This window comes from Microtus ochrogaster, unplaced genomic scaffold, assembly GCF_000317375.1.
Source record: "Microtus ochrogaster isolate Prairie Vole_2 unplaced genomic scaffold, MicOch1.0 UNK2, whole genome shotgun sequence".
Classification (NCBI taxonomy): domain Eukaryota; kingdom Metazoa; phylum Chordata; class Mammalia; order Rodentia; family Cricetidae; genus Microtus; species Microtus ochrogaster.
The window spans coordinates 25221815-25246636 of NW_004949100.1; the positions used below are offsets into that span (position 1 = coordinate 25221815).

At 40.5% G+C, this 24822-nt stretch overlaps 1 protein-coding gene across 1 annotated transcript in view; it reads right to left on the reverse strand.

Moving 5' to 3' along the window:
* Window positions 1-24822, reverse strand: part of Pou6f2 (POU class 6 homeobox 2) — a 163093-nt gene that overhangs the window by 71842 nt on the left and 66429 nt on the right. The window lies entirely within an intron of this gene.

Below are 24822 nucleotides of genomic sequence, written 5' to 3' on the forward strand. Positions count from 1 at the left end.
ACCTTTTTTCACTACTTTTCATATAATTCATATCTCTTAATATCAATAAATACCTAATGATTTCCTAAGCTTAAAGGAATGCCTACTTTTTTGATGACCTCGGAGTAATAATGAGAACCAATTAGCGTGTGTGAACTGCTTGACATTCCGCCTTCAGCCTTGTTGTCATGCAGTGTCTCTGAATCTAGCCTGGAGAATCTTTATTCCCTCCAAACAACTGTGTACTTACACTCTCTGACTCTCTTAGTGCCATAAGTCAAGATTCTGGGCAGCATCCAAGCTCTCGTGACAAAATCATAGATTTCCTCTTGCTCATGTTCTTACTCTGCAAATCTGCAGGATGCAGTTCCTCCCAGTCTGTACCTCCTTTAGTCTTCCCAGAATCCCCAGGGAGTGGGGCTCTTTCTTAAAGTCCCCCTTTCCAGGATTACAAGTCTGTACAAGAATCCCCTCATCCAGCATCATCTCAAGTTGCTGGGATCTGTGGATTCCTGTTGCCTGCCTCATCCCACCCGCTCTTTTATTTTCGTCTATCTACCCACATGCTCATGGTGCTCTCTCAGACACTGGACAGTTTGCTTTCTTCCTCTTCGTGAAGCTGACCTGTCCCTGCCTCTTCCTATCCAGCCAGGGAGCATCACTCTTCTCAGTTTCACAGGCTCTAATCTGATCATGAGGTCACTTTTCTTTTTTCTTATTTCTTGCTATTAATCTTCAGTGGCTTTTGCAACCAGAAAACCAGTCTGATTGGATCAGTGCATGAACATTTGACAAGACCTAATAATATATATATATTTTACACAAATAATACATATATACTACATAAAATACATACTTGCATATATATGTACACACATATGTGTGTGTGTATATATATATATATATATATATATATACACACACACATATATATGTTTCTCTCTTTGTTCTCAACTGGTCAAAGAGATGGTTTGCTGAACCATGGTGCTTCCATTCTGAGAGCGTGACCCTAGTCAGGAGGGAAAATGGCAGTTCTCTTACACTTCATGCTGAAATTACATACTTAATAGCTCCAAATAATTCTGAAGATATATATTCTAGGAAGGTTGTATAATTTTATTAAAGGTATAAACTGGGTTACTAAATGAAAATCAGGAGTCTAATCAACTGATTATAGGAATCTATTTGATAATCAGGCCATTTTTTTTTCTGCTTCAGTTGGAGCAGGGGCACCGTCTATTGCAATCATGCTAATATCTTGAGAATAATACATACCCATACCAATCAGCCTTCCCCAACCCACAGCAGAAGACTCCTTTAGGACACTTTTGAAATCAGGTTAGATGAACCCACGAGAGTTGAGTCAAGGTGACCTGACTTAAAAGTGGGGACAAGTGGGGAGGCTGGACCCTTGTAGTTTTTCTATGTGATGTTGGCCCCTGACTACATGGGTGAGTCCTTCTCTGGCAAGGGAAATCATGGAAAGATGATGGCCCCCTTTTCCCAGCATGTAGTCCCTCTTCTACATATATAGGATGTCTATAGAGAATGGTGGCCACACAGCAAGAACAAAGCCACCACTGGTTAGTATATTCCAAGCAGGATTTGAACTTCTTTTTTTATAACCTGCTCTACTAAGACACTACTAAATGCCACTGTGACACTTGCACCAAAGGGAACAACTTCTAGGACAAAAAAAAAAAAAAAAAAGACAGGAGGCAGCATTTTGATTGACTCTTAGTGGCTTTGCTTCTGTATGGATGATCCTAACATAAGTGGGCACATGCTAATATAACAGCAAAATAGGTAAAAGTTTCAATTATAGCAAGGCAATTTTTGTTAGCACTATCATTCCCAGCTGCAATATTTTTATTTTATGCGATCTTAAAAAGGAACTCCTATCCTTGACAATATAAATAATGCTAGGTTGCTAAGAAAAGAGGCAAAGCAGTGTATGTTTGTGTTAGGCTAGCAGAATGGTGTGCAGCCATGATTTAGAGATGGAGAGTCCTCCAAAACAGCCCTGTACACACGAAACACTAATAATAATATATATAATGAAAAAGGAGGTACTTAATATATATCATCTCATTTAATCCTACATTAAAAAAATAGATCCTACTATCCCCATTTTTAGGTGAAGAAATTGAGGTTAAGTACCTTGTCTGAATGAGGGACACAGGAGCAGCTGCAATTAGAATCTAGGTCTCCCCCCAGGGATTATTCTGTCTGCTCAGAGTATAATAAATAAAAGAAAAATTTGTAGGCCAGGTTTATACAGCTCAAATTAAATGGAGCTATGAAAATATTCAGTCAGAGCATCTATACTTCTCATGTGAATAATACAGCAATTTTTTCTGAGTAATATGTATTTCTTCAATTGCACTGGGATGAATAGATCATTTCTAAATAAAACAGGAGAGCATAAAAAAAATGAAACGAATGAGCTCAATCCCAGTTGAAGCAAGAAGAGTAAAATACATTTCCCTGCTTGAAAGAAAACGATTCATCTATGTGAGGTTCTATAAATGCCCTCTTTCAGAAAGTCACACCGCTGTCAGAAGGGCTTTTTACCTCCAATGACAAGGGCTGTCATTTGGAGAAGGAGTGTCCGCTCACTCATGACCTAAGTGAACAGCTCTCTCTGGAGATCAGGGGAGTTGGTGTTGGTGAGACCGAGGGACCAGGTTGGGCAAACCAGTGGAGAAATTGTCCCTGAATTTTTTTTTGTGTGTTTAAAACATTTAAAAAAGAAAACACAAAGCTAATAGTGATTGCATGGAAAGAGCTGAGTGTCTGGCCCTTCTGCAGGGTCACAGAAACTGGTATTGTATCACTAGGAGACCATTTAGTACCTGGTCATGCAAGAAGATAAAACAATTGTCCTGTTAACAACTGCACTGAGAGAATGGAAACTTAAGGAATGAAGATAACTGGGCATGGTGAACACACATTACTTTAGCACTTAGGAGACAGAGACAGGAAGACTGACAATTTCAAAGCCAGCCTGGTCTGCATTGTAAGTTCTAGTCCAAACAGGGCTACATAGCAAGGTACTGTCTCAAACAAAATAAAACAACAACAACAAAAAAGATAAAAGCATACCAGAAGGAAGCGGTTGTAGGGTGAAGAGGAGGGGATGGCAGGGGAAGGGCTGGCTAAGGACAAAATGTAATACTGACTAGAAAGTCAAGAGTCTGGAAGCAGGTTAATGGACAAAGAGTAACAAAAACCATTCTTCTGCCAGGAGAGATATATGGGTTCCACATTAAATTCATGGTACTATTGTAGCTCTTCTGTCTTTGCCTACCTGAAGAAAATTCCCGAGAGTCTTTGGAGCAGTGCCACGGAGATTATACACAGTAGTAAAAGCTGCTTCCCACACCAGTGCCCCTCTTTCTCAGGGTGTGTGTCTGCCTGCATGCTCCTCTCTCCCCTCATTTCAAAGAGCCAATCAGTGGCTCCTTCTAGTCATTTTGACTTTGAAGAATTCCCTACTACTTTTCCTCCTGTGCCCTACTGTTGTTCCAAATAAGGTCTTAATTTCTTCACATTTGGACCATTGCAAGATAATTCTCCAATTTCTCATTGGGAAATCTAAGATTTGAGGAGTTTAGTGACTCTTTGACAGACTCAGGTTGCAAAGTGCACAGAAATTTGCCTGATGTCCCACTGTTAGAAGGGAAAACTTTGAAGATCTAGTGAAGGGCTCATGTTTTGGAAGTAGCAAAGGGTTCTAAGGAGTAGTGACAATTTTAGGACCAGGCAGAATTAAGACTTGTGGGAATTCTAATTTATGGTTTTGTGGGTTCATGCCTGACGGTGTCATATCATGATACATCATACTGTCCCATGCCATCAACAAGTGTAAGCACAGTTCCATGGAAGTGACATGGTATACACTTGTAAGTGGTTCTAGTACACTCTAGGATGGTATACACCCTGAGACTGGTTAATCCGCAGATGTGCAAACCGTGGATAGTAAAGGTCAATGTATAAATGAAATAATTTAATTTTTGCACTATATATTTAATATATAATTAAATGCTCATTTATGTATATTATGCATATATATTTATATCATTAAACATTATACACTACACATGGTTTGTAAATTAAATATATATATATATTTATAAGTAAACATTAAACCATATTAACAATGAGATAAACCATTACAGAATCGAAATAGAATAATAACAAATAATAATAAAAGCTTTGCTCATCATAGCTAATGAATGATATATTATTATCATTTTGAGCATTTTGAGTACTTTCTGGTATTTGTGTCTCTCCTTTTAACAGTCATAATTCCAAATAGGAAATGATATTCCAGTAGCTCACCAGGTGAGAGCTGGAAGAGACCTAAACCCATCTACCTCTGGGTGGGCATGGTGGCAGGTGCGTTGGTCTACCAGTCTGGACCAAGAGAGGCCTGAGGATGTCACTCGGGAAGAAGTCAAGCATTGATATTCCTTTGAGTCTTTTGAGTCTTCCCAGCCACTCTCCTTAGCCTCTGCTGACCCTCCCCAATGTTCTTCCGTTCATTTGTTTTCACACTTAGCTGTGACAGACTCTGAGAGAGGGGGAGAGGGTAAGCCGGAGGATGGAGAAGAGGGAAAGGAAGGAGAAGAGAGAGGGGGAGGGGAGACAGACAGACAGACACACAGAGAAGGAAAGGAAGGGAAAGAGGGAGGGAGAAGAAAGACTGAGAGAGACAGACGGACAGAGTCACAGAGGGAGAAAGAAAGAAAGAAAGAAAGAAAGAAAGAAAGAAAGAAAGAGAGGGAGAGGGAGAGATTTAGGTCCAAGTCATGCCATCCAAGGTTAAGCATGGAACAGCACCTTTCTATATCACATACCAGTGAATGGATTAAATGCGGAATCTTGCTTGAGACCAAATGACTGATTAATTGCTAATTTGCAATATTTTTTTAAATGGTTAGAATTTAGTTAACAGCAACTTACAGTTTATTGGGACCCTTTATTTAGGACAGATGGAAGAGCATACTCTAAATGTGTTTTTCCCCTCAAGTTAAAAGTCTGGTGGGATTAGGCAAGTGTCATAAGTCCCATTTTCCAGGTGAGAAAACAGAGGTCCAGAGAATTTCAGTAGCTTTCTCAAAGCCACGCACAGCTAATGAGTAAAAGAGCTGGATTTGAATGTCTCAAAGTCATACCTGATTGAACTGGAGAGATGAGCATGAAGTCAGGGAGGAAACAGAAGAAAAGAAACAACCAAAACAAACAACAACAAACCCCACGGAGGGAGACTGCCTTGGAGCAGCAGCGCTGGGATGTTGCCAGGGACAACAGAGGGCTGGCCCATGGCTTAAATCAAAGAGGAGTGTCCCAGCCCCAGCGCTCATCACCTGAGCCTGGGCTGGAGAGTAAATGAAAATAGCTTCCCTAGAGAAAAATATTTATTCGTTTAATGGCTGAAACACAACGCCAACCTCTGCCGTGAAAGCGGAAGACTTAAAGTACATTACTGTCGTCCTCAATACACGTGCGGACTGGCTTGCAGGTCATACGGCGCAACAGCCCATGTAATCCCCTGAACGGGAAAAAAAAATTAGGCTCCAAGTGCCAAATGGACACCCACAACATAATACCAGGTAAAACAAGCATATTTCCCCCTCCCCCACCCCTTCCCAACCTCCCCAAATGTTAGAGAAATAGAGAGAAATTCCAGTCATTTCTCATTACTGTGAAGGTCAGCCTGGCTGGGAAATTGTTTCTGCTTTACAATTCCCCAAACTGTAGAAAGCAGTTAGACTTCTGGACAAAAAACTAATGTTGCATTCAAAGGGAAAAGAGGCTGAGACGGCACTGCTGCAGTAATAAGAGAATTTTTTACTCTTTCCACTTCCCTGTGAACCTAATCAACTGTGACATGAGAAAATATACTGGGCTCACCCAGCCAGAATCTGCCAGCCACCTGAAAATGTCCTCAGTACTCCACTGTCTGGGGCTTTACAATGATCCTTCCGACATCAATTTTGTGCATGTACATCAAAATGCCATTAGAAATGCCTCCCCCTTCTCTGTCACGGGCCTTCCCTGACTCCTCCCGTTCCCCAGTGCAGAGAGATTGCCCCGTGGTTGATGGATGGCCCCTTTCGGTTACTGGCTAGAAAGCATTTGCCTATATGGAAAGGTGTCTTGGGGATCTAAAGCGCTCTGCTCACGGGCCCCAGACAAGGTTTGAATATTGGTAGAAGAGAATTCTGAGAATCCCCCTTAATGCTTGATCAGTGTTTACTCAAATAATGAGCTCCCGGCTTTTCTCTGGACCCAGAGAGGTCATCTGCCCCTTGTAGCAGGCTCGAGTTTTAAGAAAAATAAAACCCCAATGTGCTCGCATGGGTTGCAGCGTGGTCCCAGGTTCTGTGAGGTGCTGTGCCACAGGGACCCAGCGGAGGTGCTCAGGCGCACAGGAGCTTTGACCCTGTCCTCTGATGTGTGTGCATGTTTTCTGGGCTCATGCACAGACACATATATGTGGGTAAATGATGCATAACGGGTTTTGACAAGTGCTGGGCATATACAATGAAATTCTTGCTGACAGTTTTATTATTTTTCAGTTACATAAAGTTGGGCAGATCTAATGCAATTCACAGTGGCATTATCATCTTCTCTCTCTGCCCCAATATTTACAGAAATATTACAAGTATTTGACATATAAATTCAGCATTTACTGACTTTAATAACCACGTGATCAATAAGAAGTGATATTTTTATAGTCCAAGTTCAATATTTAAAGGGTCATGGACGGCAAATCTTCATCAAAGCAATAAGGCCAGAACTTTTTATTTTTCAGAATTCATCATTTCACTTTGAAAAAAAAATCTCTTTGGAGAGACTACAATTAAGAGTTAAAATCTGTAAAAATATTACCAAATTTGCAAAGGATGTGGACACACTGTAGGAAGTGTAGATATGGACACATTTCCTTTGAATAGCTCAAGAGTTTGGATATCACGAAGAAATCCAGAACATTAAACAGAGATGGAAAAGAAAGGATCAGCGTTTGTAAATCTGGGGACTCGTTACTCAATTAAGACTCCAATTTCCAGCCCCTTGGTAAAATCTTTGCTTCTCCAACAAACTGACCCAGTTAGCTATTTCTAGGCACACAGTTCTTGTTTTCCTGTGTGCTAGAGTTTGCATTATTGCTAAAGGTAGGTGTCAAATTCCTCTTTGCTCCACCCAAGCCCACCCTGCTCCTAGGCTACCCCATCTTCAGAATATAATCAATATTAGTAACTTTGATTGCTGGACACAAGTCTGTGACTATTGGCTCTTAGAACACAAGAGCGGGTCTCACATTTGCGTTGCTAATAGTTCTCTCCAGAGGTTGATAAATCCACTTCCCAGCTGGGCTTGAAACATGTGGAGATGATGCAAGGCTCTGGTATCAACAGCACTTACTTCCCATGCTCCACCCCATCTTTCCTAGGGTCACCACCACCACATCCACCATATATCACTCTCACAGTGATACCTCATGCTCACTGAGGGACAGCATTGCTCTAAGAACTTCAAAAATATTTCCAGTTTATCCTCCCAGGATATCTGTAAGGTCAATTCTATACCTGCTTTCAAAGGAAGGAAACTGAGTCATTGAAGGGATGAACAACTTTCTAAAGATTATTCAGTCACTAAGGGAGAAGGTCAGACTTCAAGCCTAAGTAGTCCTTTCTTAAGTACACGAGACTGGCTGTCATTATCTTCATTTTAAGGCTAGTTATTATGTTTTATCATTACTGTTATTCTGTGATAAGAGTCAACCAACTGCTGATCAAAGTCAGCTCTGGCCCATAGAGTATGTTTGAACTGCACAGCTAACTAAGCACAGTGTTCGTAGATGAACAATGGCATTGATTTGACGATGACAAGTACTAACTGTGAACTGCATTTAGTGCAGTCCCAATGAATGTCACACCTCCTCTGTATTGGTTAATTTCCTGTATTACTTGGTTGAACTATGAAGTGCTCTAATGTTTTCATTTTTCTGGATATTTCCATGATGGCATCATTTGGGTCAATAGACTGAGTTAGCAGATTACCCTCTGCTGAATGGAGGGGGTGAGATTTACCCAGTCTATGGAAGCCATGAGAGGAGCAGTAGGCTCCCTGCTATAGTATGAAAGAGTCCTGTAAACTTGTGACTTGAACTGGTATATGCCTTATTCAGATTTCAGACTTGAGAGCCTCCAATATTAATCCCAAGAACTGAAGCTCTCCTTCATCTCTCTCTCTCTCCTTTCTCTCTTTTCCTTCCTCTCTTTCTCCCTCCTTCCTTCAGATAAATTCTACAGTCTATAGGTAGATCCTATAGTTCATCTGGAGAACCCCGAATAATAATCCTCCCCCCAAATTCTATTCTTCTCATTAGTAGACCTGTACTACAATTTTGTTTTTGTTTTTTGAGCAGAGTTTCCCTGTGTAACAGCTCTGGCTGTCCTGGAACTTGCTTTGTAGGTCAGACTGGCCTCAAACTCAGAGATCTGCCTGCCTCTGCCTCCCAAGTGCTGGGATTAAAGATGTGCACCACTACTATTTATTTAATTATTGTTACAGCACTTAGAATTTATATCAATAAAATTGGTGGCAATTTGTTTTATTATATATATATGAGAAACATAAATATGTGCATATATATGTTATATATATTTAATATTCAATACCTACTTTTATATATCATATAAGTACATTATGAGAACCTTGATTTTGTCTTTTAACTAGTATAATGATTACTATGTGGCTTTTACAGAAAGTATTTGCTGACTCCTGCACTATAGCAATGAACTATATTGGGGAATCTGAGCTGGCTAAGTGGTTTGATCAATTGTTTGCGTTGAGAGTCATAAGTGGGCAAGATAGCAGGTTAGCCATATGGGTCCAGAACAAGGTTGGCGTTACCTAGTAAAGCTACAGAGCCAGCTCAATGGGAAAGCATGAACCATGAGATGGGACCTGTTAAACCAGATCTGAGCTGAGCTCTTCAGTGGAGAGAAGGAAAAAGGACAATGGGCCCAGTGTTCTGAGCTTGGGGTCCTCATGAACTCAACTTTGAGAATCACTCTCCAGAGTTGACTTCCTCTGCTCTAATAAACACTCAGACACCCCTGAGTCCATCAACTGTTCTCACAAGCATTCTTCTTTCCACCCACTGCATGGGGCCATATTTTGCAAAGGAGAATTGTACCCTTTTATTTTTTCTGAAAATTTGTATTATTTTTGAGAAACAAATTGTATTTCTCTGAGGTATTCAGAGACAGAACCAATGGGGTGTTTGTGTGTGTGTGTATATATTCTTCTTTTCCCCCACCCCCTCCATACTTACCTATACCTATACTTAGAAAACATTTAATTCAAAAGATCTGCCCACTTTATTGTTTGAATACAATATTGAGTTGGAAGTGTCACTCCCAGCCTGCCAAGCGCTGACCCCACAGGGTATTTCAGCTTGAGCCAAAAAGAGAAACTCTTGGTTTTGGGTTTGCATGTGTGCTCCTTCTGTCTTCCTCCCTCCCCCGCCACGCTCTCCAGCCTCCCCCCGAGTCTTCCATTAAACTTGGGCATTTAATTTGGTGTAATCTGGTTTGATTGGAGTTCTTTGCACCGGTGGAGAGGTTTTTCTTAACATTTACTATAGAAGCTGGCAAGCCCCAAATATTCAGGGGGAGGCTGTAAAGCTGGAATCCCAGAGAAAAGGCAATATTGAAATTCAAATTCAGAGATTATCTGAACTTCCTCTTGATTAGGAGAGGGCAAGTTTTGGTTCCATTCAAGACTTCAACTAACAGGATGAGGCTTTATTAACTGGCCATCTATTTAAACATCCAACTCATTGGAAAATGTCCTCACAGAAACACCTGTAGTAAGGCTTGACCAAATCTATGGCATTGTGACTCAGTCAAGCTGACTTATAAAAATCATTACCACAAAGACTGATTTCGGTGAAGTTGGAGAGGGGAAAAGGTGACCATAGGTTTGGAATCCACCTGTAGCAGGAGAGAAGTGGGACTAATGAATATTTTTTATGACTCAGACATCTGGGCGCCCAGGGTGTTCAGTTTCCAGGATTCCTGAAATCCTACACTTGACTAGAACTCAAGACCTGACTTCCCTCCTCCCAGTTCCTTTTAGACACTCCCAGTTCTAAGCAATCCTCCTATCACAGTCTCTGAGCCACCTGCTGTCTGCCCTTACTGTTTAATAGTTGACTATATTCTCATGTGACACACCTGGCCATCCCTCCCAAGAAACATCTTTATATTCTCTACCAATAACAATGACCCAAAGTCACCAGGAAGCTGAAATTCTATTTTCTTTCATCTGTGTTGGGCCTTGCGCACTGTGTACTGGCCCCTCTCACGACCTGTCAAATCTGCAAAGGACCTACTTTGCAGGATGTTGAAGGATAATATGAGGTAATGTTTGTGAAAGTACTGCGCAAACCACATGGCATGATACAAATAGAAGATTTGTATTACTATGACACTCTGTTGAAGAAGGCAAGGGGTGGGAGTAAAATGCTTTTAAAAGATTCACATTTTAGAAGTTTTACAGTGCTAGCTCTAAAAGGTTTAACCCTTAAATCTTCTGGGAATTCTTGGCTATGGAGAGGAACTTGTTTAAGAGTGATAGACAGCTCAGATTTTTCTTGGTTGTTCTGACATGCCTCCATGCTATGTTTTATCAAATGCACCATGGCTCTTCTAATTTTAAAATTCTATTTATTTTTGTGGCATGGAGGCTGATAGAAAACTGGCTTTCTAGGCTCATTTTATATTTGAATTTAATTATAAAAACACTTGAAATTTATAATAGGAGAAAAGCAAATAGTTATTATTACTGATAACAATTATAACAACCGATATCAATTTATCAATATATTTTGATTAACATTTTTACTTTGAAGACTTTCATACATGAGTATTGTATTTACATCATTTCCATACCTCTGCCACTCAAACTCTTTTCATGTTCCTCCCTATCAAATAACTGACCTCTTCATACACACACACACACACACACACACACACACACACACACACACACACCCTGCTGCACCCATTTAGTATTGTGCTTCTGTATTTGTGTTTTGGGCTGACTATCCAGGACTGGATAACCTACTGAGGGAAAGGGTTCTCCCTAAAGAGTACTGATTTAGCAGTCTCTAATTAATTGCCCCTATCTCTTCATCTAAGCATAGTGAGTGAACTCATGCTGTCATTATGCCGATCTTGTGACCACATTGTCCAGATTTCATGGGTGCACCTTCCCTGTCTTATATAGAAGATACTGTATTCCATCAGACACCCTGGTCCTCTGACTTTTAGAGTCTTTCCCTCCTGTATGGTGTTCCCTGAGCCTTAGATGTGCTGATTACAATGTAGATGTATTAACTGGGGTTGAGCACACACAGTCTGTTATGTAAATTTTGACCAGTTGTGGATTTCTGTAATGGTCTTTATAAGTGACTTAGTATTCTTAGTAATCACTGTTGTATTGGTTATGAGTGAACCAGGTTCAAAGGTCTTCTTATGTTTCTCAAAGTACTACCCTTTTCCTAGTTTCTACCTCCATCGTTGAGAAATTATTCCCAAACTTTGTGTATCCCTCCAAAAAGCTCTTATTTGTAGAATATCCATTTACATTCTGTTGGCGGAGGTTGCTTGTTTCCGAATGTTCAGCTCTGAAATAATCACTCAGAAACTATATATTTGCAATAGTGTTTGATCAATAGCTTAAATGTATTTCTGGCTTACTCTTAATATCTTAAATTAACCCATTTCTATTATCTTATATTTTACCACGAAGCTTGTGGCCTACCAGCAAGGTTCTAGCTGGCAGCTTGCATCTGTCTTCAGTGGCAGCTCCATGGTTTCTCCTGACTCTGCCTTCTTTCTCCCAGAATTCAGTTTAGTTTTCTCTGCCTAGCTCTATTCTATCCTATCACAGGCAAGGCAGATTCTTTATTCATTAACCAATAAAAGTAATACATATGCAGAAGGACTTCCCACACCAACACTCTGTAAATATATGTCACTGTGATTGGTTTAATAAAGAAGCTGACTGGCCAATAGCTGGGCAGGATAAGGTTAGGCAGAAGAACCAAACTGAGAATGCTGGGAAGAAGGATGGAGTCAGAAGTCGAGTCATGAGTAGACACAGACAATAAAAAAAGATGGGCATGCCATACTGTGAAAAGAAACCAAGCCACATGGCAAAGTATAGATAAGAAATGTGGGTTAATCTAAATGTAAGAGTTAACTAGTAATAAGTCTGAGATATTTGACTGAGCATTTATTAAGCCTCTGTGTGGTTACTTGGGAGTGACTTACAGGACAGAAACTTCCACCTACACTTACTTGTTATGTTTTGTGTACTTGAAGCTCCCACAATAGCTGACGTTGGAGTCATCTACATTAAACTGTAATATCTTATACTGGTAACCCCAGGAAGTCTGCAAATCTCAAATCAACAGTCACACTTGGATGTTATATCCTGCCTGGTCTCTTCATGCTGAACCTCTCCAAACTCCTCTATTCCAGAGACTCTTCACTTTGGTCCCTGGATTTTAAAGTTTCTCGTTAGTCAAATGGCCTATTCTCTTACCACCTTGTCAAATTGTTGCCTGAACCCTTTTCCCACAACATGACTCTTGTTCTTTCTTGAGAACACTGCTTACCTAAAGAGCTCATGCGAGTGGCCCTCTCTATAGCTCCCCTGACACTGGGCCTGGAGATCCAAGGAGGTCATGCATGCTCATCATTGCTGCCCTTACGTCCATATGCCACCCAGCTCCTTGGACTGTCTCTTGAAGCTCAACTGAACCATACAAGTTGCTACTCTTTGTTACAGAAATCTGTAGGTCCTTAAGTTACCCTGCTTTGCTGCTTAAAGACCTTTTATTAGGTACCGTGCCACTCTTTATGAATTTAAGATTATTATAGCAGTGTTTATGTGTGTGTGTGTGTGTGTGTGTGTGTGTGTGATTTTTTCATAGCCTTTGGATACCCTACTTCTGCACAGCTGACCCTGGCAGCTGTAATACACAATGATGCCTATAGCTTCACATTAAATAGTAACTTCAAGGAGGCAGACTCCTGATACTACTCAGCAACTTACATGCCCCCATCGTCCTTAAAAGATGGTTTTACATCTTTTCATTTCACCTATACCTCCAGTATCTCCTTTCTTGTTCTCCCTCTTACTCACTGACTGTTTTTCTTGTCACAGGGAAAACAGAGTCAAACAGGAGAACGTCCACTCTTGCTCATTGCCACCAGCACACACCTACAGTATCTGCATTCACATTGTGTCCAGTGGGAGAGCACACTCAGATCTTCTCTAGCAAAACCCTCAACTGCCTCAAGGGATCTTGCGCCCCTTGCCTACCAAAGAGCACCCTATGTGAGAGGACTGTGTCAGCAAATAAACATGATGTTCCATTTTTCATTTTGAAAAAAAGCAAAGTTTGGTTCCACTACTATCTGTCAGATTAATTTTAGAGCAGAGTTTTCCTTGTTCTAGACAACAAACCAGGGCCCCAAACAAGAGCGATACCATAGCTCCAACTTTTCTATGCTTTATGTCTTTAATTTTTTATTGAATTCTTTGTGAATCTCCTATGATCAGACCAGTTGTTTATTCTGGATGCTACCATAGCTGCCTGGCATAGCTACTTTTCCCTCCATGGAGCTTGTGCAAGACACTGACCTGCAAGTACCCCCCCCTTTCCTACCTCTGTACCCCTGTTCAGTTTCTGTGGCCAGTGTCCCTCCATCCTCAGGTATCCTTCAAGTTGGAGGCTTCCAGGGACAGCACTTGACCCTCACTGTCTAGATGTGTTTTCCAGGCTTTACAACACAGAGCTACTCTGATGAATTCTCAAGTCCAGAACTTTGTAATGAGACTGACTCCTTCATATTTCTAAACCATTTAGTGCTCTCAAAAATACTACTTGTCCTAAACAGACATCCCCCAAACAAAGCCTGTTTGCAACTCTGTTCTCCCCACAGCCTTCAACAGTGAAGACTCTCATCTCTCAATTGTATAGGTCAGTCAGTAGATACTACATTCATTTTTTTTTCGGTTTTCAAATTAGAATCCATTGGTCTGACCATGTTTGATTGGGGGGGAGGGGCAGTGATGCACACCACATGTACTTTAGAGTGCTGAAAGCTTGCACACCAACCAAAATGCACTTGGGAATCCCCAGAGACTAATTATTGGGTGACTGCTGCTGGGAATTTCTGTTTACCGTGCATCCATTTTCTCATACCCAAAGCTGGTCCATCAGCAGATCCTGATCACTCTTCTTCAGAGCATGCAGAATCAGGTTATGCTTCCCTGTTTCTGCCATAACAAACTGGTACAAACTGATAACCCCATTCCCAGGCTTTAGTTGCCCCTGCATGAAATTCCTCCTTGTGACTTCTGGCAGCCATCTTTTCACAACATCCCTGAGGGTTCTTATTCCTCTTAAAGTACTAGCCACAGTCCTACTACTCTGGCCTCCCCCACGCTGTTCCAGTCTTGACAGCTGTTCCTAATTCACTACTTCTGCCCCTTAGTCTGCTCCCTCCGTTTGTTGGCGTGGTCTGTCTTGATGAAGATACATTCCTTCCTCTGATTGGCCTGTATCAAATAGCAAGCTTCTCATTCTAGTACTTGCTTTTGCTTTGACTTCATTTATTATTATATCGTAGAAGTTAAAATGCTCAATATACTGTTTGTTTAACTGTTTATTTGCCTTTTAAATTTTGTGTTCACCTTTAATTTCTGCCTTAGCCCTAGACCTATACTTCATAGGCATTCAATGCAATGGGTGGATGAGGAATTCAAAGTATTAAGAGATGTCTGAAATATATTTGGAAATGTAAATTACAAACCTGTCAAGAATCAGAAAAAAAAAAGTTTCCCAGATGAGGGGGCCTGGCCATTTTGTCACAGATTCCTCCTTGAATCTACAGTACCCACCAGACCTGCTGGCCTTGCCTGTCTTCTAAGCAAAACCCTAGATGCAGGCTGAAACAGATGATTGCTCTGTCCTCTTTTCCCCTCTGAATGGCATTAGAACTTGCAAACAAAAAGGCACCAAATGGCCTACTATTTGGATTTTTGTCAGAACTAGAAATGTCAGGTAGATTACAGTGGAAGATGTCTTTCAAGTGATTTGACTAATTTTGGTCACATTCACTGTAACTGCCTCTCTGGGTCCCCACCTAAGGGGACAGCAGTGGTGACAATGTAGGCAGATGAAAACAGAGTACTACGTTATAAGCTCAGAAAGGGTCTCCAAGGGAGACAGCTTGGAAGAGTTGACACTGTCCACATGTGTGGTGGCAGCTTGGGGAGTGTTATCTGTGTATTGTGGGCACTTTCTGTGGTCTCCCCTCGCGTCTCACCTACTCATTTCAGCAGTGACCTCAGAGTCTGTGTGTAATCAGACACTGGTGGGTACACTCTCTCTGGACTCAGGAACTGGCAGTTTCCCTTTAGTCCCTCTGAGCAGTAAGTGTGGGAAGAAGCAATGGGAATCCCAGTGGTTAGTGCTGTTTTCTAGCTCACAAAGTAAGTTACTTACAGAGAGAAAGACTAAGCTTTAAAGCCGGGTTTGAATGGTCATTTGATGATGTGTTCTGCAATCTTCAGAAAATAGGTGCATGGTATGGCCACATTAGGGAGAGAATTTGCTAAATAGAAATTTCCAGCAGCAAGTTTGAAGGCTATCATTCTGCCTCCCAACAATCAGTCTCTGAAAACCTCCAGGTGCATTTTACTAGGTCTGCAAGCTTCCAGCCTTCTTGAGGGTGCACCATATCTCAAAGAAACAAAGGTAGTCAGATTGGTGGGTTCTAACTTGGAGCATGAAAATAATGGATCATTTATTGTTCCTAAAAGGAAAAAAGTGGTAGTCTAGTCTCTTCTGAAAAAGCATCTATAGTTATGGTTTTGAAAAGAGGAAAGTGGCATATTTGTTTGAGTTTTAAATGATACTTTTGATTATTTCAAACTGTGTCACCCATGGGACAAGAAGTGCAGGTTTTTGAGTTCTCGCCATTAATTATGTAACTAATCTTGATTTATGAGATAAAAGCCAGAGCACATTTTCTGAGCATATGGAGGGATAAAGTTGTGGAGTTGTGGTGAAGGCGTCATTCATCAGAAGCTATTGCCTGTCTCTGAGATGCTTTGGCTGGTTGAGCTTCTAAGTGTTCCACTCCAAAAGGAGAACATGGTCGCTCTGCCTGCATCTCAGAGTCTTAGAGCTGCTGAGGTCTGATATGGTCAGGATGTCTGTGTAGGTCTCTAGTATGGAATGAAGGTGTAAGGCTGTGTGTGGTCAGATTGGACCCAGTTGGTAGAGAAGAGAAAGGAATGGAAGAAACGTAAGCTTCACTAGCGACAAAATAGTCCTGGCAGGTACCTTATTTAACTGTTTAGTCTCCAGGTGAGGAGTGGGCCATGCAGCATTGACAGTGCTAGGTATTCTTAGCATACTTACACCAGACCTCAAACTTCCTACTCTTGTTATCTTGAGCCATGTGTCTGAAGCTTACCAAGAGCCTTTATCTTAAATATTTCTGTTTTTCTTATGTTTCAATTTTTATTTTTACTTTATCTTTTCTAATTCTATATATTTATGGGATACAATGTGAAATGGTTGAATTAAATTAGTTAGTATAACCATAATAGCAAATGTTTGATTTTTTGTGATAAGAACATTTGAAATTTTCTTGTAGCAAATTTCTACAGTAAAATACTATTATTTGCTGCTTTTACCATTCTGTAAGATAAGAATCAAAAGATTCCGTGTATCACTGAGATTTTGCCCTTCAGCTATCATGTCCCCATGCTTTCTTCTACTCTTGTTTCAAAGTACTTGATTGTTTTCTATTGCATGTGAAGTAAGAACATGCAGAGTCTGTCCCTTCGTGCCGGGCTTACGTCACTTAGCTGGGCGGTCTCCAATTTCATTGCATCGATGACAGCATTCCTTTCCTTGGGGCGAGCTAATGTTGCATTGTGCCTTTCTCACACACTTTATTGACTCACTCTGCTGTTGATGGAATATTAGGTTGGGTCTGTTATTTGACCGTTATGGAGATGTGCAGTAGCACTGGGTATCTGTCTAGCAAGGTGAACTTCAGGTCTTTTGGTAGACACTTGCATGTAAGATGGCTGCATAATATGGTAATCTGTGTTTTGCTTTTTATGCGTTTCCACACACTATTCCAGAAGAGGCATACTAACTTACATTCTCATCAGCAGGGATTCCCTTTTCCACACACCCTCACGCTTCTCTTTAGTCTTCTTCACAATACCATTTTGACACGTATGAGATGATATCACATTTATGGTTATTAATATGAGCGCTTTTAACAAATGTCTGCTAGCTGTTCTTATATATCACTGAGAAATTCCTATAGAGTCTCTTCGTTCATTTAATACTTTTGTTTTGGCAATTGGTTGGTTGCTTGAATTTCTTATATATGTTAGTTATTCATCCTTTTTTTTTTTTTTGGTTTTTCGAGACAGGGTTTCTCTGTGGCTTTGGAGCCTGTCCTGGAACTAGCTCTGTAGACCAGGCTGGTCTCGAACTCACAGAGATCCGCCTGTCTCTGCCTCCCGAGTGCTGGGATTAAAGGCGTGCGCCACCACCGCCCGGTTATTCATCCTTGATTGGTTATAGTTCGCAGATTTTCTCTTCTAATCTATATGTTGCCCCTACACATTTTTTTTTTTCGAGACAGGGTTTCTCTGTGGTTTTGGAGCCTGTCCTAGAACTAGCTCTTGTAGACCAGGCTGGTCTTGAACTCACAGAGATCCGCCTGCCTCTGCCTCCCGAGTGCTGGGATTAAAGGCGTGCGCCACCACTGCCCGGCGTCCCTACACATTTTTCCTGCTTTGCAGAAGGTTTTTGGTTTGATGTAATCTACTTTAACTTGTGCATTTGCTATTTTCTTTAATAATCAATTACCCAGTAAAATAATAGAACTTGTAGCTTACCTCTACGAATTTTAAAGTCCACTTAACACTAAATAGCCAGTACTAATGGCTAAAATCCTAGCTAATAGGTAACTGCATTGTGAACAGGAACTCTCTAAAGGGACGCTTTCCCTTGGTTAGTATTTCGCAAGCACGTAGGCGGAAGGAAGGTAACACCTGAAAGCGCAATTCTAAATGAGGTTGTTAACTATCATCATGAGAAGTGCCTGAAGACCTCGCTGCAAACAAATCTTGCATGTAAAATATAAAAATTTCTGTGTTGCATTTGAAATCTGATAAATATTTATTATCAATGCTGTTTGCTTTTAATCTGTTCAGGATATCATTTTTCCAGCTTCTTAGTAGTTAAACAAAAATGGCATTTACATTACAATATTGCTTGCCAACAATCTCATTTTCTGGTTTAGTCAGCAGCCCTTCACGCTTGATTAGTCTTTAATTATACAAATACCTACATATTTTTAAAAAGTTTTCTTTTTTCCATACTTTGAGCATGTAATTATTTTCTCTTGCATGCAATAACCTTTAATTTTGGGATTAAGCAACTGACTCTCTTTAGTATGGATGGGCCTTTTCAAGTGTTGAAGGAAATTTAGTTATTGTATTTTGAGAAAAATTAACTTTGGAAACCCTCTCATCAGTACATTTGACAGCTCCCCACTCCACTGTTCCAGGAAGCCCTAAGTACTGAGTAGATAAAACCAGGCTTCGTTTCTCTGGCTTTCCCCCTATTTCTGCCCACATGTTTAGTCTGTGAATATGATCATTTACTCAGTTAAAACCTATGTGTACCTATCTCCCTGTTTCCAGAAGTAGCGATAAGAACATGTTTTACACAGTATTTTTAATATAAAGTTTATCTAGTAGAGAAATACAAACAGCACACTGTTATAATAATAAAAATGTTTCTATAATAAATTCACAGGACATAACAAGTGTGGGAGTAACTCTTCCCTCTTCAACCCAAACAGCCTGGATGCTGAAGTCTTTTCCTTGCTGTCTGGTGCACTGGCTAACACTGTGTTGGTGTCCTCGTCTCCTCACACCAAATCTAGAAACCAGCACTTCCTTACGAGATATGGCAATTACGTATGTGCACAGTCTCAGTCTGTGCCACACTAAACGTGTGTTCTAGAATCTGTGATTGGCACAGAGGACACAGAGCTGAGCTAGACTGATAGGCACCTTACCACTCATCTGCACACAGGGCTTTGCCTCTGTCAAGAAGGCATTTTTGCTTTCTTCCATTCCTTGCTCTAAAATTCAGCTCTTCTGATAGAAGTATCTCCCTGCCTTGTCTGATCTTTTCGTTATTGTTGTTGCACAGAAATTTAATTCTACTTCCTTTTGTTTGACTGGGTTACCTACTCAACATCAGAGCCCACTGGACCAGAAAGCTCATCTGGCCCAACTCCATTCTTGGTTTTCTCTGTGGGGGCCATTGCTAGATCCTCTGATAGAACAGCCACCTATGTATAGACCTAGGAAACTCTGTATTCTAAAGTGCTCATTGCTGGCCCAGGTCCCTGTTGTCCACATTTTTATCATTGTTGGCATATATCTTTGAAATTCACAATGATGAATCAAAATTTAAGCCTAGCTTGATATCTGAAAGTATTTAGGCAGAAGGAACAGTAACAGCCAAGCCCCAAGAATACAAATTCAAACAGTTGATTCATGTAATCTTTACAAGCATATATGCAAATATCATCTTCTTACCTTACCTACCCCTATTTCTCTCTAGGTTCTTTTAGATGTTTCTTTAGTACTACCTCCACTATTCTAAATAATACTTAAAGTTTTCCCAATACGCTAATTTTGGATGCTACTAACTTCCCCTTTGCAAGGTGACTGTACAATCTCCCGGAGTCTCCCACTGCCCTGCATCCTCTCTCCCAACAATTGTTGATTTAATCAGTGTTTCTTTTTGTGACTGTTCACTGTTGAGTCTTTTAGTAAACCACAACCATATTTCCTTTTTTACAGGTTCTCATTCTTAAAAGCTTAGTTTGCATTTTTGGTTGATTTGCTTATTTAGTTCCCCCCCCCCCTGCATAGTTTTCCCAAGTTCATCAAAGAGATAGTAAGATCTTTATGAGTGCTGCTTTCAATAAAGTTAATCATGCTAGGCATTCTGGCAACTTCTATCTTCTATGTTTTTTTTCTCCTACCCCAGTGTTCTAGGTCCAGGGACTCCTTTTGACCAACTCTGGTGGTAAGTCTCAAGCCTTCCACTTTCGTGGCTTATTCTGCTGCTTGTGTTTGTTGAGGGATACCAGACAAGCATAGGGGAAATGAATTTCCAGAGACCTTGCATTCATATCTTTTCCATCTTTCCCACACAGTGCCTTTTCCATTTTGTTGGATATCTGTGCAGGATATAAAACACCACAGGAAAAACACACCCTCAGAGTTACTGTGACCTTGCAGCTTCAAGTGTTTCATTTGAAAACAAACACTATTCAGATTTCTGGGTTTTAGTGTGTCTTATTTTTCTTCTTCCTTGAAAATGTTTATAATGTGTCTGAGATGGGTTTTTTTTTTTTTAAATAATCTTTTTAGGTTGTGTATGTAGTAAAACTTTCAGGGTGGCAGCATCCTTCTAATTTGGAGATTCTTTGGTAAATGTATCACTGCTTTTGCTTTTATATTTTGGTATATTATTTAAAAGTTCAACTTTCTGGACTTTTTTGGGTTTTCCTCCTCATTTTACTTCTTGTTGCTTTTCACTTTCTCTGTTTTTTTTTTTTTGATGTTTTTCCTGACTGATTTTCTTCATCTTCTAAATATTCCATTGAGCCACATCTGCTTAATTGTTTGAAGGCTCACCATGTTCTCTGCCTCATTCTGCAGATGTTCTGTGCACAGAACCCCTGGGGTGAGTTTTATGGATGCCTAGTCTTCTTGAATCTCCAGAAGAACATTTACTTTCAGGCTTTCATGGCCCCCTTTCTTCCTTGTCTCTATTTCTGCTATCTCATCCTCCTCATTTTCTAGTTTGAATTTCTGATTTTAGACAAAGGTGTTTCTCAAATTCTGAGTCATTCTTCATCATCTTCACATGTGTGACCAGGAGACAAAATCATGGTCTTCTTCTTTAGTGATTTTAGACATGAATTACTGAGTTCGTCCTCTTTAGTTAGAGGGAGTTCCCCTGTCAGCACCATTTTCTGAGGCAGTGGAGCCCAGGAGGTGGTGAGTGCCTGTATGTGAACTCCTACAGGAGAACTGATAGCTCAGTGAGGTCAGTCTCATCATCTAGGATGCTGACTTTCTCTGGATCCTCCTGGAGAGAGTGAAGGGTTTTCCGAAAGACATCCTAACTTATGTCTTCAGATCTAGAGGCTCTTTCATTCCATTTCTCATGCATAAACTGCTGAAGAGATTGCTGTTGCTCTTTTGGGGATGGGAGGGAGCTGACATTCTAACTATCCACTCTGCCATCTTAAACATCCTTCTGCTTTCAGTACCCTGGCACCCATCTCCTTCTTCCTACCATGTGTTGTCCCCAAACGCACTGCTCTATGTTCTCCAGAGTTGCCCCACATCCCTCTGTCCTTCTCTCAAATCCTTGGTATTTTGCTTTTACAGTTTATCCACTACTGCATTTTTTTTTACCTATATTTATTGTTGAGGATTCAAAAATCACTTACATATTTTTTCTTTAAGATAATTTTATTGGGACTCAGAAGGAGGCAGGAATAAATGTATACATTCAATTTATCCCTTTAGTAAGAAGTTCTTTATTTTTGAAGAACTGGAAGTATCTTTATGATTTTTAGTTTTCTAGTGCCTTTCTTATTCCACACAATTTCTCAGCTATTAATGGCCATCTTTGGTTATTTAATTTTTGGTTAAAAACCTTAGTTTCTTATCATACTCTTTTTCAATCCATTAATCAATTTGTATGTTGCCCCAGGGCCTTAATCTAATCCATTTACAACTACATGAAAGAGTTGTTCCTTTAATTATTTTCTTAAGTTATTTTATTTTCTATCTATAGGTGTTCTTCTTGTTTGCATGTGCACCCCATTCATGCAGTTCCCTCAGAGGCCAGAAGTGGGTATCAGATCCATGGGATTGGAGTTAACAGATGGCTGTGAGTCACCATGAGTGTGCTGGGAATTGAATCCCATTCTAGAAGAGCAAGTAGTGCTTTTAACCATTGATCCATCTCTATAGCTCATAGAAAACTTGTTCATAATTCCTGCTGAGCATCAGGATCTTTGACTCTACACTAAAGATTCCAATTTTATGTTTCTAGAGTTGGAGGAAGGGAATTTGTATTACTAAAGAATCCCCAGGTGATTAAACTTTATTTTTTAGTTTTTTTTGTCATATAAATACTTAAATGCAAAGTAAAGAAGGCCCAAAGAAAGCCCTTGGGCTCATTATGTGTGTCCAATGATTCAAACCCATGGACAATATTCTTTTGTTCATTATTACAAATTAAACTCATTTGTTTATTCTTGTTTTTTCTCATATTTTATCAAAAAAAGTTCCAGGTAAATTACCACTTAGTTTGTGTTTCAGTGTATATCTTCTGATGGAGGAAGGTCATTGGTTAATTATAATAAAGAAACTGCTTGGCTCTCATAGGTTAAAAGATAGGTGGGTAGAGTAAACAGAACAGAATGCTGGGAGGAAGAGGAAGTGAGCTCAGACTCGACAGCTCTGCTCTCTGGAGCAGATGCCATGCTCCCCTCTCCTGGGCACACGCGATGAAGCGCAGATCCAGGATGGACGTAGGCTAGAATCTCTCTGGTAAGCCACCTCGTGGGCTACACAGATTATTAGATATGGGCTAGTCCAGGTGCGAGAGTTAGCCGAGAAGAGGCTAGATATAATGGGCCAAGCAGTGTTTAAAATAATACAATTTGTGTGTTGTTATTTTGGGGCATAAGCTAGTGAGGCGGCCGGGGTGCTGGGGATGCAGCCCAACTGCTCCTATTACTACAATCTTCAAAACCTATTCAAATAAAGCCACAAAATGCAGCATGCACTATTACATGAAAATCATTGGAGTAGCTCTTTGGTATCATCAGACATTCAGCTGGTAGCCATGTTTCCAAGCATCTCTAAAGTGCCAAACTCCCTCCTTTTTACAGCATGCTTAAATTGTAACCTCAGTGAGGCCCAACAAGAAAACCAGTAGTGGTGTCTTTCATCTGCAGGTCTAATTCCCTCACTGTTCACTCATGTGCTCTCTCTCAAAATTTATTTACTGATGTGATCCTCACTTGTGATTCAGATGTGTGGTCAACCCTTTGAAGCACCCCCAGGGCCTCCTGCCAGTCCAAAGTTTAGGGTCCCACCCTTGCTTATAAACATTTTGGTTCTCCCTTTGTTTCAACTGCAATTTTGCCTCTAGGAATAACATGCTTATAGGAATTACCATTTCCATGTTACTGCTAAGTTAAGAAGTCATCTACCCCTGGCTTTGTGGTGTTGAGTGGCTTGACGTCAGGAGGAGGCAATCTGGTAAAATGGTGGCTATGGTATGGTGAGCATTCTCTATGCAGGATTTGTCTGAGGATCAACTGAAGTGTCACTCAGTATGTGAATGACAGTCAGTACAGAGGCTATCCTGGTGAGAAGAGTGTGTGAAGGCCTTCAAGCTGGAGCCAGAGAGTTGGGTCCAAGCCAAGCTCCACCTCCTAAAGATTTTAGAGGTTTGGTGAGTTACTAGCTTCTTTGGGTCTTGTTTTCCTTACTCCTTAGTAATCGCAAAGAATGCATGAATAAGACATCTACTACGACTATGACATCGGGCATGTAATAAATGCCAGTGTTTCCTTGTGCCTTTATTTGTTTTAAGGGAATCATTGCTTTTGTATGCGAAGATCCTGTATACTTAGGTTCTGACAGTAGGACTAGGTAGCTAGAGTCTGTCACATGGGAGTCCCAGGTATCCATTGGCAGATACTCAGAGTAAGAGATCCATTCTCATCTTCCTTCAGGGTCTCCCTTTGCTGCTTTTGGTGCTCATAGATCATTTGGACATATAAAATAATAAGAAGTCCCATTTATCTACCTATAATAGTCTTGATACAGAACCACCATGCTTTGGTGAGATGGTGGGGAGAAAAGCAATAGAAAAATTAGAAAATAATGGTCCTTACTTTGCTAAATGTTTGATCCCAGATGAAGGTAGCTAACTTAAAACCAAGCCTTCATCTCCAAAATCCCATTGAAGAGATAGAATAAAGATGATGGGGTGACTAAGAACAATAATCAATCCTAATGAGACCCAAGGCATTCCAGTGTTTGCCCTGTGCTAAGCTTTGTTTTAAGTATCACAATAAATAAACATTATCTCATCAAATTTTGTAAATTATTTCAAGATGTCTGACACAGGCACTTGCATATGTATGAAATGAACAGCTGTTAACTGAGATGTCATCATGCATACCAATTATTGATAACCCCAGATATCAGAGGAGTGAGGCACTGTGGCTATTTTCAAGACTGTAATTGAAGTAAAATAATAAGTATGTCTATAAAAATTAAGAAAAAAAGCAAAAATTACCCAATATATTAGTTCAGAGTATAGGGCAACTTCTGAGAGTTGGGCCACTGAAGGCACTTTTATGGAAGGAGCAGGGATTCCAGGTAATAGGCAGGGCACCACCAAAGGCAGTGGGTGAATCACGTGGGATGTAGTGGGGGCAGAAGGTCAGGGAGACACACAGCAGGGCAGGATCTAGCCAAGATGACCAAAGGGAGATTTTGATCATAAGGTTGCTGTGGTTTGACTAGGCCCTGTTCGTGTTTGGGCAGTGGAGAGGTGGGATCCATAAAGGAGGAGAA